Source organism: Dendrobates tinctorius, unplaced genomic scaffold (assembly GCF_039654945.1).
Source record: "Dendrobates tinctorius isolate UK_male_01 unplaced genomic scaffold, ASM3965494v1 ptg000199l, whole genome shotgun sequence".
NCBI lineage: Eukaryota > Metazoa > Chordata > Amphibia > Anura > Dendrobatidae > Dendrobates > Dendrobates tinctorius.
The window spans coordinates 6,928,563-6,940,601 of record NW_027361866.1 but is presented as its reverse complement, the minus strand read 5'-3'; the positions used below and the strand labels follow the sequence as shown (position 1 = coordinate 6,940,601).

Sequence of the window (12,039 nt, the reverse complement as noted above, 5' to 3'; positions counted from 1 at the left end):
AGAAAAATGGGAGGACACCCTCGCATCCACCTACTCCTCCAACTTTTCAATGACCCTCCATGAGACCCACTCATTATACAACAACAAGACTGGCCCACATAGACACCACAAACTCCCCCTATGTTGGAGGAACTGCGGTCTACGGGGCAACTTACTCCACATCTTTTGGTCCTGCCCAATCCTCCACACTTTCTGGTCCCGGATTTAGTCTCTCATTAATAAAATTTCCAATCAAAACATCTATCTCTACCCGCCGTTGACGTTGTTATCATTTGACCTAGAAAACATTAGCCCCAACCTCAGAGCTCTAATGATCCACATTCTACTAGAAGCAAAAAGAGCTATTGCTTTCAACTGGAAAAACCAAGCTCCCCCTAACGTTAAAGATTTAACAGATCAAATATCCCTCCACAGATCATTCGAACTCAGATTCACCCTAACGATTCCCACCTCAAACACTTCAATAAATGGACCTACTGGAACAAACATTTCCCTTGAGCCCTCCCCCCCCTTCCCCTCCCTCTCACTTCCATCTTTGGCGCTGACTCCGCAACCGATTATGTATTTACTGTAAATAATTTTGTTAATTGTTGCTATTTCACTTTCTGTAAATGACCAAATTGCAACTTTAATGCATTCCTAACGCTTTTGATCACAATTGTAATCTCCTAAAGATCATTTCCCTTCCTTCCCTGCTTCCTCCTCCTCCCCCCTCCCCCCCTTCTTCCCTTATTTACTGTTTGAAAACCTTCTAATAAAAATTATTGGAAAAGAAAAATCAGCAAAGGCAAGAACATTTTGTTTTCATTTGGCAATGCTAGTAAGCAATCCATATAGGCTAATGTCAGTAGGTGTTGTGGTGATGAGACAAGTGGAGTAATATATAGTATGAGAACTTTGGAAACGTGCAGCTTCAGATTGCAGAGAAGTCAAGAGAAAATTAAGATTAAATTATCAATAAAAATAAACAGCTGTCTGCTGTTCAGCAAAGGAGGAAATCGGCTTACAATGCAAGCATTATTAACCGGCTCCAAGTCTGAAGAGCAGCAAAGTTTGTAATATTGAAGACACGAGGGAAGCGGAAAAACATGAAAGGCCAAATATTCAGAGTCATGTGCTCAGTGCTGTGGCCTGTCTGTCTCTTGCAATTACATGAGCGATGATATGTGCCTCAGCTTTATTTAGATGATGCTTGTTCCAAGGGTTTGCAGGCTGCAAACATGTACAAAACTTCAAGCTGTTCATAAGTAACAAACATGTATTGATCTTTTTCATGTAGATGAATGATGTGCTTAGATTTAAGGTTCAAAACAAAATTATTTCATTAGGCGCTACATCGAGCATCATTTATACTGCTGTCGGTCATAAATTCAATTGAACTAAAAAACATTGGCACCAAACTCCAGCAAGAAATAGTGAAAAATATCAAACAAGCAAAGAGCAGAGCAATGTGCTGCAATAAGGCCAAAACTTTCTACATCGCTAGTGTTATTATGTAGAGAGCGGGATGTGCTGATACTGCGGTTCCCAAGATGTTGGCAGAATGACATGTAACTTCAAGAAAGATTGATCCACTAAAACATACTTCTGCTATATAAAACAGATAAACCCCATTTAATGAAGACAGATGAATTGCAATATCAAATTTGGACTATGAACAAAAGTGATGCTGTTTCTAGGAAAAATAAAAGAGTATTTTTTTTCTAAAAGGAAACTAAGGGAGTTTTCCTGGTGTCCATAAACTGTGTATAGGGAGCCATCATACTGTGCATAGGAAGTTGTGGGATCCATCATACTGTGTATAGGGAGCTGTGGGAGCCATCATACTGTGTATAGGGAGCTGTTGGCGGCATTATACTGTGTATGTCACAACACAGCTGTCGTGTGACCCGGGACCAGGGGCTCCTTCCCTGTCCCTAACACTAGGGGGTGCCCTAGCTCGCTCTATTCCTCAGGATAGTTCTGAAGGTGAAGATGCCAGGGCCTCCACCCTTGACTTATCAGCACTCCGTCTGTTCTCTTAAGTGTGTGGTATACTCACTGTTAGGATTTGCCTTTGCTTGCTGGTATAATCAGTTGTCAAGTTATCACTCACGTGTGATCTGCTTACGTTTGGTGATATGCTGATTATCTTCTCTTGCTGCTTATTTCAATGTTTTAACAAGAACATTTAAAGAAGTATGAAGAAAAGCTGATCGGCTTCTGACCAAAAGTAAAAAATCACATACAGTATGGTGATATGTGCGACTATGTGATGACTGATCAAACTGGCAAGTGGAGCCTAATTCTAACATTATGTATCTTATGGCAATGTCATAAAGTACAATGCCTGATGAAAAACAGCCCTGGTTTGAAAAATCCCTTTAATAATAGTGAAAAAAGGAAGGGGGTAGTCAGCTTATCCCAATGTAGAAAGGGATCCGAAGCATGGAAAATCATCAGTGCAGCTGGAAAACCAATCAACAGCGAAGAAAGTATCCAGCTCCAGGTATCCCTTAAAAATGAACTTTATTGTAGATCATTAAAAGCATTTCATAATCAGCATATAAGACACAAGTCCCCTAGGGGATAATACACACTGTCACACGTGAATCAGACCCTGCGTTTATTAGTATTTAAACTAAAGACCTGTCACGGGTGTGTCAGGTGTGACAGACAGTCATCCTGGATTCGGCTGTAGAAGGTCATTGCAATTAGCTCTTCAAGCACCTTCTTGATTTTTGTATCTGTGTTATTGAGTGATATCCTTCTCCCTCTAGGACCCAACAGTCACCTCCACCTTCTGCATCTAATTAACACACCCTTGCTGAAGTTTGAAATATCTTTAGTCTCTTCAAGATGCTGTTTTTAGCTCAATTTCCCTCTGAGTGATTGGAAGTACTAGGAGTCGGCTAGTGTCTTATTGGAGGATTGCTGGCGTGATATCTCGGTGGTCTTCTCAAGCTAAGTGTATCCCCTCATTTGTCCACCCTATCTGTCTGTAGTTGTAGTTGGGATTGACTAGCGCTCACACCGTCTCCTCCTTATCCAGGGCCTATCGCTAGGGTCAGGAAGGGATAAGGTTCCTGCTCGGCGATAGGTGTGGAACCTATTTAGGGACGTTTAGGGCAGACAGGGTGTTGTTAGATCTGCCTAGGGGTCACTACTTCCCCCTTTGCTAGGGTTTGGGCTTCCCCTCCCCCTCTACGTTATTGTGCACCTTGCTTCTCCCTCAAACAGCATCACAAGACCACAGGGTCTGCAACATGTCTAACAGTGTGTACTATCCCCTGGGGGCTTGTGTGGGCTTATATGCTGATTAGGAAATGCTTTTAATGATCTACAATAAAGTTAATTTCTATGGGATACCTGGAGCTGGATACTTCCGTCACTATCGATTGGCTTTAATAATAGTCTTTTATTTAGATGGTGAGCTCTTAGAATCAGGTCCTCTGGTGGGTCCAATGTTCCCAATGGGCCCATTGCGGTCAGTGTCTGCCACTACCCAAGGCTGCCAGCCACCAGGGTACTGAAATTCAACAGTGCATGTAGCTACAATCTTTTTAAATGCTGCAATAAAAAAGCAGCATCCTAGAAGAAATACCCTTCATGCATGCTGAAAACATTCCATAGGGTGTTTGCTACACTGTTACATCTTCAATGAATATACCGTAAGTCATTGATATATATTTTAGTTATTCTCCAGTCTTTGCATTATATCTTGAGCAAAAAAAAACCTTGAAGAATGAGTTCTACAATGATTGCATAAAAAATGAGAGGATAGGATGCAGGCTAAGAAAAAAAGCAATGTACATTGTAATAGAGAAAAAAGAATAACAAACAGCAGTAACTGCTCTCATTTTGATTCGTTCTTTTAGTAATGAGCTTTCTGTCATATCTTGGATGAATCTCTTTGGCACAATATTTCTATAGTACATGAGTCAAGCTGTTTTGTTCTGCAGGTTAATTTATAGTTGTTATTTGGCTCCAAGACTTATAGGTATGAATCATGTATTAGACTGCAAAAGCTAACAACTCTGCAATAGACAAATATATGGATTTTTCTATTTTGTGTAAATAAAGCTTAATGACTGTATAATGAAAAGTTTTACAATGTTTTAATGTAAATAAAAATAAATATACTATATGGTCAAAAGTGTTAGTACTCCGACACATTACACCTACAGGAGCTTTAATGACATCCATTCATCATACTATCCATAGGCATTAATATGTAGTTGTCCCCCACTGCAGCTAAAACAATTTCCATTCTTTTGGGAAGGCTTTGATTTTGAAGAATTGGGAATTTTTGCCCACTTATCCATAAAAGCATGTGTGAAATCAGACATAGATATTCGATGAAACATTGAGGTCAAAGCTTTGTATTGGTTTGTCAAGTTCATTACACTCATCCATCCATCCCTTTATGGACCCTGCTTTGTACATTGGGGCACAGTAATGTTGGAACAGAAAAGAGCCTTCCCCAACTGTTCCCATAAGGATGGAAGAAAACAATTATCCAAAATGTATGGTGGCTGCAGAGTTTTAGTGAAAACATAATTTGAAAAACCAACTGGGGACCATAGTGAGAGACCTCAGTAGCCTGATGTGGTGCGTGGCCAGATTCTTCCCGCCCACTCAAGTTGACTGGCAGGTCTCTTCTATGCGTGTACATAGGAACAGGCATGTTAATTATTAAGAGAGCGAAAAAGAGAAGTCAGCCAGGGACCTTTTCAGACTAGTGAGATCCCTGGCTCACTTTCAGACTTCAAGAAGAACAGCAAAGCTTTATTTATCTGTCAGAATACTGTAACAAAAGTGATACAAAAATTTAGCAATGATGGAATTGTAACCATTTGACATAGACATCCTGGCCGACCATGGAGGCTAATACCTAAATAGGAGCATATTCTGAAGCGAAGAATTGAACAAAATCAACATCCAAGTTCAATGCAGCTAGCTAAAACAGTAGCCGGGGCGAATGTTTGATGTGACACTATAGGGTGTGCACTGCAGTGGAATGGCATGTATGGTGTAATCCATAAAGGAAGTCTCTCCTAAAGCCCATGCAGAAAAAAGACTGCCTTCAATTTACAAGAGTCCATACTAAAAAATATGAAGACTTCTGGGATTCTATACTCTTAAGTGATTAAACTAAGTCAAATATTTTTGGAACGGATGGTTTCAAAACTGTATGGTGTTGCAAAGGTGAGGAGAATAAAGAAAAATGCATGGTGCCTACAGTGAAACATGGTGGTGGCAGTAACCAAATTATAGACTGATAGTTTGAGCAGACACATGGATGTTAGTGGCCTGCTGGAGGTCATTTTGCAGGGCTCTGGCACTGCTCCTCCAGTTGCACAAAGGAGGAAGTAGTGGCCCTGCTGCTGGGTTCTTGCCTTCCTATGGCCCCCTCCACGTCTCCTGGTGAACTGGCCTGTCTCCTCGTATCTGCTCCATGCTCTGGATACTGTGCTGACAGACACAGCTACCCTTTTTGCCACAGCTCACATTGATGAGCCATCCTGGAGGAGCTGCACTACCTGAGCAACTTCTCTGGGTTGTTACTGTACCTCTAGGGATGAGAGAAATGAAAATATGCAAAAGTGACCAAAACAACAGACAAAAAGGATGAAAACATAGAAATGGTCTGTGGTCACCACCTGGAGGACCATTCCTTTTATAGGGGTTCTCTTACTAATTGCCTTTCATTTCTACCTGTTGTCTGTTCCATTTGCACAGCAGCAAGAGAAATTTATTCAAAATCATTGTGGCTTCAAAACTGGACAGGTTGGTTTCACAGAAGTGTGATTGAGTTGGAGTTACATTGTGTTATTTAAGTGTTCCCTTTTTTAACAGTATATATATATATATATATACACACTGAACAAAAATATAAACTCAACGCACTTGTTTTTGCTCACATTTTTCAAGAGCTTAGGTCAAAGATCTAAGACTTTTCTATGTACACAAAAGCCCTTGTTCTCTCAAATATTGTTCACAAATTTGTTTAAATCTGTGTTAGTGAGCGCTTCTCCTTTTCTGAGATAATCCATCCATCTCACAGGTGTGTCATATCAAGATGCTGACTAGACAGCATGATTATTGCACTGGTGTGTCTTAGGCTGGCCACAATTAAAGTTCCCTCTAAAATGCGCAGTTTTACAGTATTGGAAGTGTATGGGAGGCTCAGAAATGAGTCAGTATCTAGTGAGACCACCATTTGCCTCAAGCAGTGCAATACATCTCCTTTGCATAGAGTTGATCAGGTTGCTGATTGTGGCTTTTGGAGTGCTGGTCCAGTCCTCTTCAATGGCTGTGTGAAGTTCTTGCATGTCCAGCATACTCATCACATGTCATCCATTGAGAATGTATGGGATGCTCTGGATCAGCATGTACAACAGCATGTTCTAGTTCCTGGCAACATCCAGCAATTTCGCACAGCCATTGAAGAGGAATGGACCAACATTGCACAGGCCACAATCACCAACCTGATCAATTCACACCAGATACTGACTGGTTTTCTGACGCCGCCAACACTGTAAGGCTGAGTTCACACGTACCGGAACTCTCGCGGAAATTACCGCGAGAATTCCGGAATTCCATTCCGCGGTAAAATCGCATTTTAAATTCCCGCGATTTTCCCGAGGAAAAACTAGCATTTTGCAAGCGTATTTAGCTTTCAAAATGCTAGCGTTTCCCAAGCGATCTGTAGCATCACTTGGACAACTGATTGACAGGTTGATCTCACTCGTCAAACATAGTGTTTGACGAGTGTGACCAACTTTTTACTATTGAGGCCGCCTATGCAGCATCAGTAGTAAAAGATAAAATGTAAAAAAAAATATTCTTACCTTCTGACGTCCCGACAGGCCGTTCCCAGTAATCCTTTGCGAAAATGCCCGCGATGGAGTCCGTTCTCGTGGGATTGCGATGTCTCGTGGTCATTCGCGATGACGTCGCGCGAATGACCGCGAGACTTCGCGATTCTGCGAGAACGGACACCATCGCGGGCATTTTCGCAAAGGATTACTGGGAACGAGAGCGTGGAGAGAGGCGGGAAGGCTGCGCGGGACGCCGGAAGGTAAGAATAACAATATTTTTTATTTTAAATTCTATTTTTTACAGGGATATGGTACCCAAAGCCCGGAGGACAGTCTCCTCTCCTCCGGACCGTGGGTACCATCCGCAAATGTTCTGCTTACTTTCCGCATGGTGTGCACATCCACATGCGGGAAGTAAGCGGAACAATGCATTCCTATGGGTGCGGGATCGTCGCGATTCCGCAAAATTAATGCTGCGATTTTTACTGCGTAGCGATTCCGCCGTGGTAAAAACCGCAGCATTAGCACAGCATTGCGGAATCCCATAGGAATGCATGGGATGCTTATTTTTTGCGTTTTCGCAGCAAAATCGCGCGGTTAAAACCGCCGCGGAAACGCAAAAAAAAGCCACGTGTGAACTCAGCCTAAAACTGCACATTTTAGAGTGGCCATTTCTTGTGGTCAGCCTAAGGCACACCAGTGCAATAATCATGCTGTCTAATCGGCATCTGGATATGCCACAAATGTGAGATGGATGGATTATCTCGGCAAATGAGAAGACTAACACGGATTTAGACAAATTTGTGAGCAATATTTGAAAGAAAAAGACCTTTGAGTTCAGCTCATGAAAAATGGTAGCAAAAACAAAAGTGTTGGGTTTATATTTTTGCTCAGTGTAAATATATATACACACATACATAGATGTCTACTTTATATATATATATCTGAAAAGCATCTGCAAGCAGATGTGTTGTTCACAAAGTGACAGCCTAGTAAATGGCTGTGATGAAAAATGAGATTAGGTAAAGGCTGCCTCACTGCTGGAGAAAGACAGAAGATTTATGACTGCCAGAGCCCCATGGTTAAAGGGGATGAATATCTCTGCCGGTATCCCGCCAGATAGCTGTGGCCAGCTGTTGCACTATAGTACACAGAAACCATACATAGGGCTTGTAAATGCTTCACTCTTGAGATGAAGTCCCCGTGGGCATCATATATTGAATTAGGTGCACTCAACCGTCTAATCCGCATTTTCATCTCTGTCTCATCATTTACAATGTTTAATGAGACTCCAGGTTTTAATTCTATATAGTACCGCACACATAAACTACAATATCCGCTCTGTGCACCTGTTTTTTTTATACAAAGCTTTAGCCACAGACAATTGCTATAGTTTCAGGATTTGGTAGTTAAATTACAGACATTTTTGGTAGAATTCCAAGCAATAAACTATTTATTAAAGTGGAGCTGTTGCTCACATTGCAGACAGGAGAGCCCCGACATTAAACCTGCAATATTACGGGGGGCTCAAATTTCAGTTTCTATCCAGCTCCTGTTACCATAATAAAAGTATTCTTTACGGCAGAAAAACGTCTATAGAACACAACTTTCACAACCATTTTTGCACTTTTTTTCCCTACCCGTTTTCCAAGAGCCATAATTTTTTTATTTTATTTTGTTTCCTCATAATGGTATGCAGTCTGGTTTTTTTTTGTAGGTGCAAGTTGTAATTTTTAATGACACCCTTCAATTTACCATACTATCCGCTGGAGAACGGAACGAAAAACGCAATTCCGCAATTTTTTCTTAGGTTTTGTTCATTGAGCCATAAAACTGACCTAGCATCATGATTCTCTAGATCAGTACAATTATGCTGATACCAAATATGTAAAGTAAATTCTTTTTTTCCAGGTGGTAAAAAAAATTGCTTCGGTTGCCAACTTGTTGTTCTTAAAAAAGGTTGAGATTTTTAGTGTTTTCATGAAAATTTCATAGACTCATAGAATCGTAGAGTTAGAAGGGACCTCCTGGGTCATCTGGTCCAACCCCCTGCTCAAAGCAGGATTCACTAAATCATCCCAGACAGATGTCTGTCCAGCCTCTGTTTGAAGACTTCTATTGAAGGAGAAATCACCACTTCTCGTGGCAGCTTGTTCCACTCATTGATCACTCTAACTGTCAAAAAGTTTTTTCTAATATCTAATCTGAGTCTCCTCCTATTCAGTTTGATCCCATTGCTTCTAGTCTTTCCTTGTGCAAATGAGAATAAAGATGATACTTCTACAATGTGACAGCCCTTGAAATATTTGTAGACAGCCATTACGTCTCCTCTCAGTCTTCTCTTCTGCAAGCTAAACATTCCCAAATCCTGCAAACTTTCCTCATAAGACAGGGTTTGCACACCGGTCACCATTCTGGCCGCTCTTTTCTGAACTTGCTCCAGTTTGTTGATGTCTTTTTTAAAATGTGGTGCCCAAAACTGGACACAGTATTCCAGATGAGGTCTGACCAAAGAGGAGTAGAGGGCAATAATGACTTCATGTGATCTAGACTGTATGCTTCTGTTAATACATCCTAGAATTGCATTTGCTTTTTTTGCTGCTGCATCACACTGTTGACTCATATTCAGTCTGTGATCTATTAGTATACCCAAGTCTTTTTCACATGTGCTGTTGCTTAGCCCTATTCCTCCCATTCTGTATATGCTTTTTTCATTTTTATTGCCCAGATGTAGTACTTTGCATTCTTCCCTGTTAAAAATCATTCTGTTAGTTGCTGCCCACTCCTCCAGTTTATTTATATCTTTTTGAATCCTCTCTCTTTCTTCTCTAGTATTAGCTATCCCTTCTAGCTTTGTGTCATCAGCAAATTTAATCAGTTTACCCTCAATTCCTTCAGCTAAATCGTTGATAAAGATGTTGAACAATACAGGGCCCAGGACAGAGCCCTGTGGTACCCCACTTGAGACATTCTTCCAACTGGATGTGCAGCCATTTACGACCACTCTTTGGGTTCGATCACTAAGCCAGTTATGAATCCACCTAACAGTTGCCTTGTCCATTCCATACTTAGCCATTTTTTCAATAAGGATTGTGTGAGATACTTTGTCAAATGCTTTGCTGAAGTCAAGATATACTATATCTACAGCATTTCCCTGATCCACCCAATCAGTGATTCTGTCATAGAAGGAAACTAAGTTAGTCTGACATGACTTATTAGTTACAAACCCATGCTGACTCTGTTTAATCACTTCATTCTTATCCAGGTACTGACATACATGTTGTTTAATAATTTGTTCAAAGATCTTTCCTGGTATAGAAGTCAGACTCACCGGCCTATAGTTGCCTGGGTCCACCTTCTTCCCCTTTTTGAAGATAGGAACAACATTTACTCTTCTCCAGTCTTCTGGGACTTCTCCTGTTCTCCAAGAATTTTCAAAGATTATGGAGAGGGGTTCAAAAATTTCTTCTGCTATCTCCTTCAGTACTCTGGGGTGTAATTCATCTGGACCTGGAGACTTGAATTCATTTAGGTTAGCTAAGTGTTTCCTCACTGTATTTCTGTTTATAGATATCCTGGATTCATCTATTCCCTTAATAGGACAGTGGAGAACAGTTGATGTTACATTTCCTTTCTGAGAGAAAACAGATGCAAAATAGGAATTTAAAAGTTCGGCCTTCTCAACATCCTGTCTTACCATTTCATCATTTTCATCCTGTAAAAATCCTATAGCATCTTTGACTTTTCTTTTACTTTTGACATATCCCCAAAATCCTTTATTATTGCTTTTGACGTCTCTTGCAAGCCTCAATTCATTATCAGCTTTAGAGAATCTGATTTGTGCCCTGCAAGTTCTGCAGACAGCATTATATTCTTCTTTAGATATGCCTCCCTCTTTCCATTTTATAAACAGTTCTTTCATCCTTTTTAGCATGTGCTTAAGTTCTGTGTTCATCCATCCTGGTTTCCTTAAATGCTTCCTATTCTTCCCTCTTTTCGGAATTGTTAACAATTGTGCTTTGAGAATTTCATTTTTTCAAGATTTCCCATCCTTCCTGGACATTTTTGTTCTTGAGAATATCCAGACATTGGATCCCTCCAATTCTCTTTCTGAATCCCTTAAAATCTGCCTTTCTGAAATCTAACCTTGACGTCTGAGTCTTAACTTTGAATTTCTTTTCTTTCTGTAACATGAAGAGATAATTCTGCTCTGTCTAAGAACTCTTCACCTTCCTTAATGATCTTCAATGTGGTTAACCTCTCTTCGAAAATTTTGTAAATTTTCCTCCAACAGGGACAAAAGCTTGCATTTGTGGCATGTGAAGCTTGGCTTTTCCACTGGTAAGTCTGTGAACATGTACAGTTGTGGCCAAAAGTATTGACACCCCTGCAATTCTGTCAGATAATACTCAGTTTCTTCCTGAAAATGATTGCAAAAACAAATTCTTAGGTATTATTATCTTCATTTAATTTGTCTTAAATAAAAAAACACAAAAAGAATTGTCCTAAAGCCAAATTGGATATAATTCCACACCGAACATAAAAAAGAGGGTGGACAAACGTATTGGCACTGTTCGAAAAATCATGTGATGCTTCTCTAATTTGTGTAATTAACAGCACCTGTAACTTACCTGTGGCACCTAACAGGTATTGGCAATAACTAAATCACACTTGCAGCCAGTTGACATGGATTAAAGTTGACTCAACCTCTGTCCTGTGACCTTGTGTGTACCACATTGAGCATGGAAAAAAGAAAGAAGACCAAAGAACTGTCTGAGGACTTGAGAAACCAAATTGTGAGGAAGCATGAGCAATCTCAAGGCTACAAGTCCATCTCCAAAGACCTGAATGTTCCTGTGTCTACCGTGCGCAGTGTCATCAAGAAGTTTAAAGCCCATGACACTGTGGCTAACCTCCCTAGATGTGGACGGAAAAGAAAAATTGACAAGAGATTTCAAAGCAAGATTGTGCGGATGTTGGATAAAGAACCTCGACTAACATCCAAACAAGTTCAAGCTGCCCTGCAGTCCGAGGGTACAACAGTGTCAACCCGTACTATCCGTCGGCATCTGAATGATAAGGGACTGTATGGTAGGAGACCCAGGAAGAGCCCACTTCTTACCCCGAGACATAAAAAAGCCAGGTTGGATTTGCCAAAACTTACCTGAAAAAGCCTAAAACGTTTTGGAAGAATGTTCTCTGGTCAGATGAGACAAAAGTAGAGCTTTTTGGGCAA

General features: G+C 40.6%; 1 protein-coding gene across 2 annotated transcripts in view; it reads right to left on the bottom strand.

The window, feature by feature from the left end:
- SPAG16 (sperm associated antigen 16) overlaps positions 1 to 12,039 on the bottom strand; it is a 1,757,100-nt gene that overhangs the window by 1,091,014 nt on the left and 654,047 nt on the right. The window lies entirely within an intron of this gene.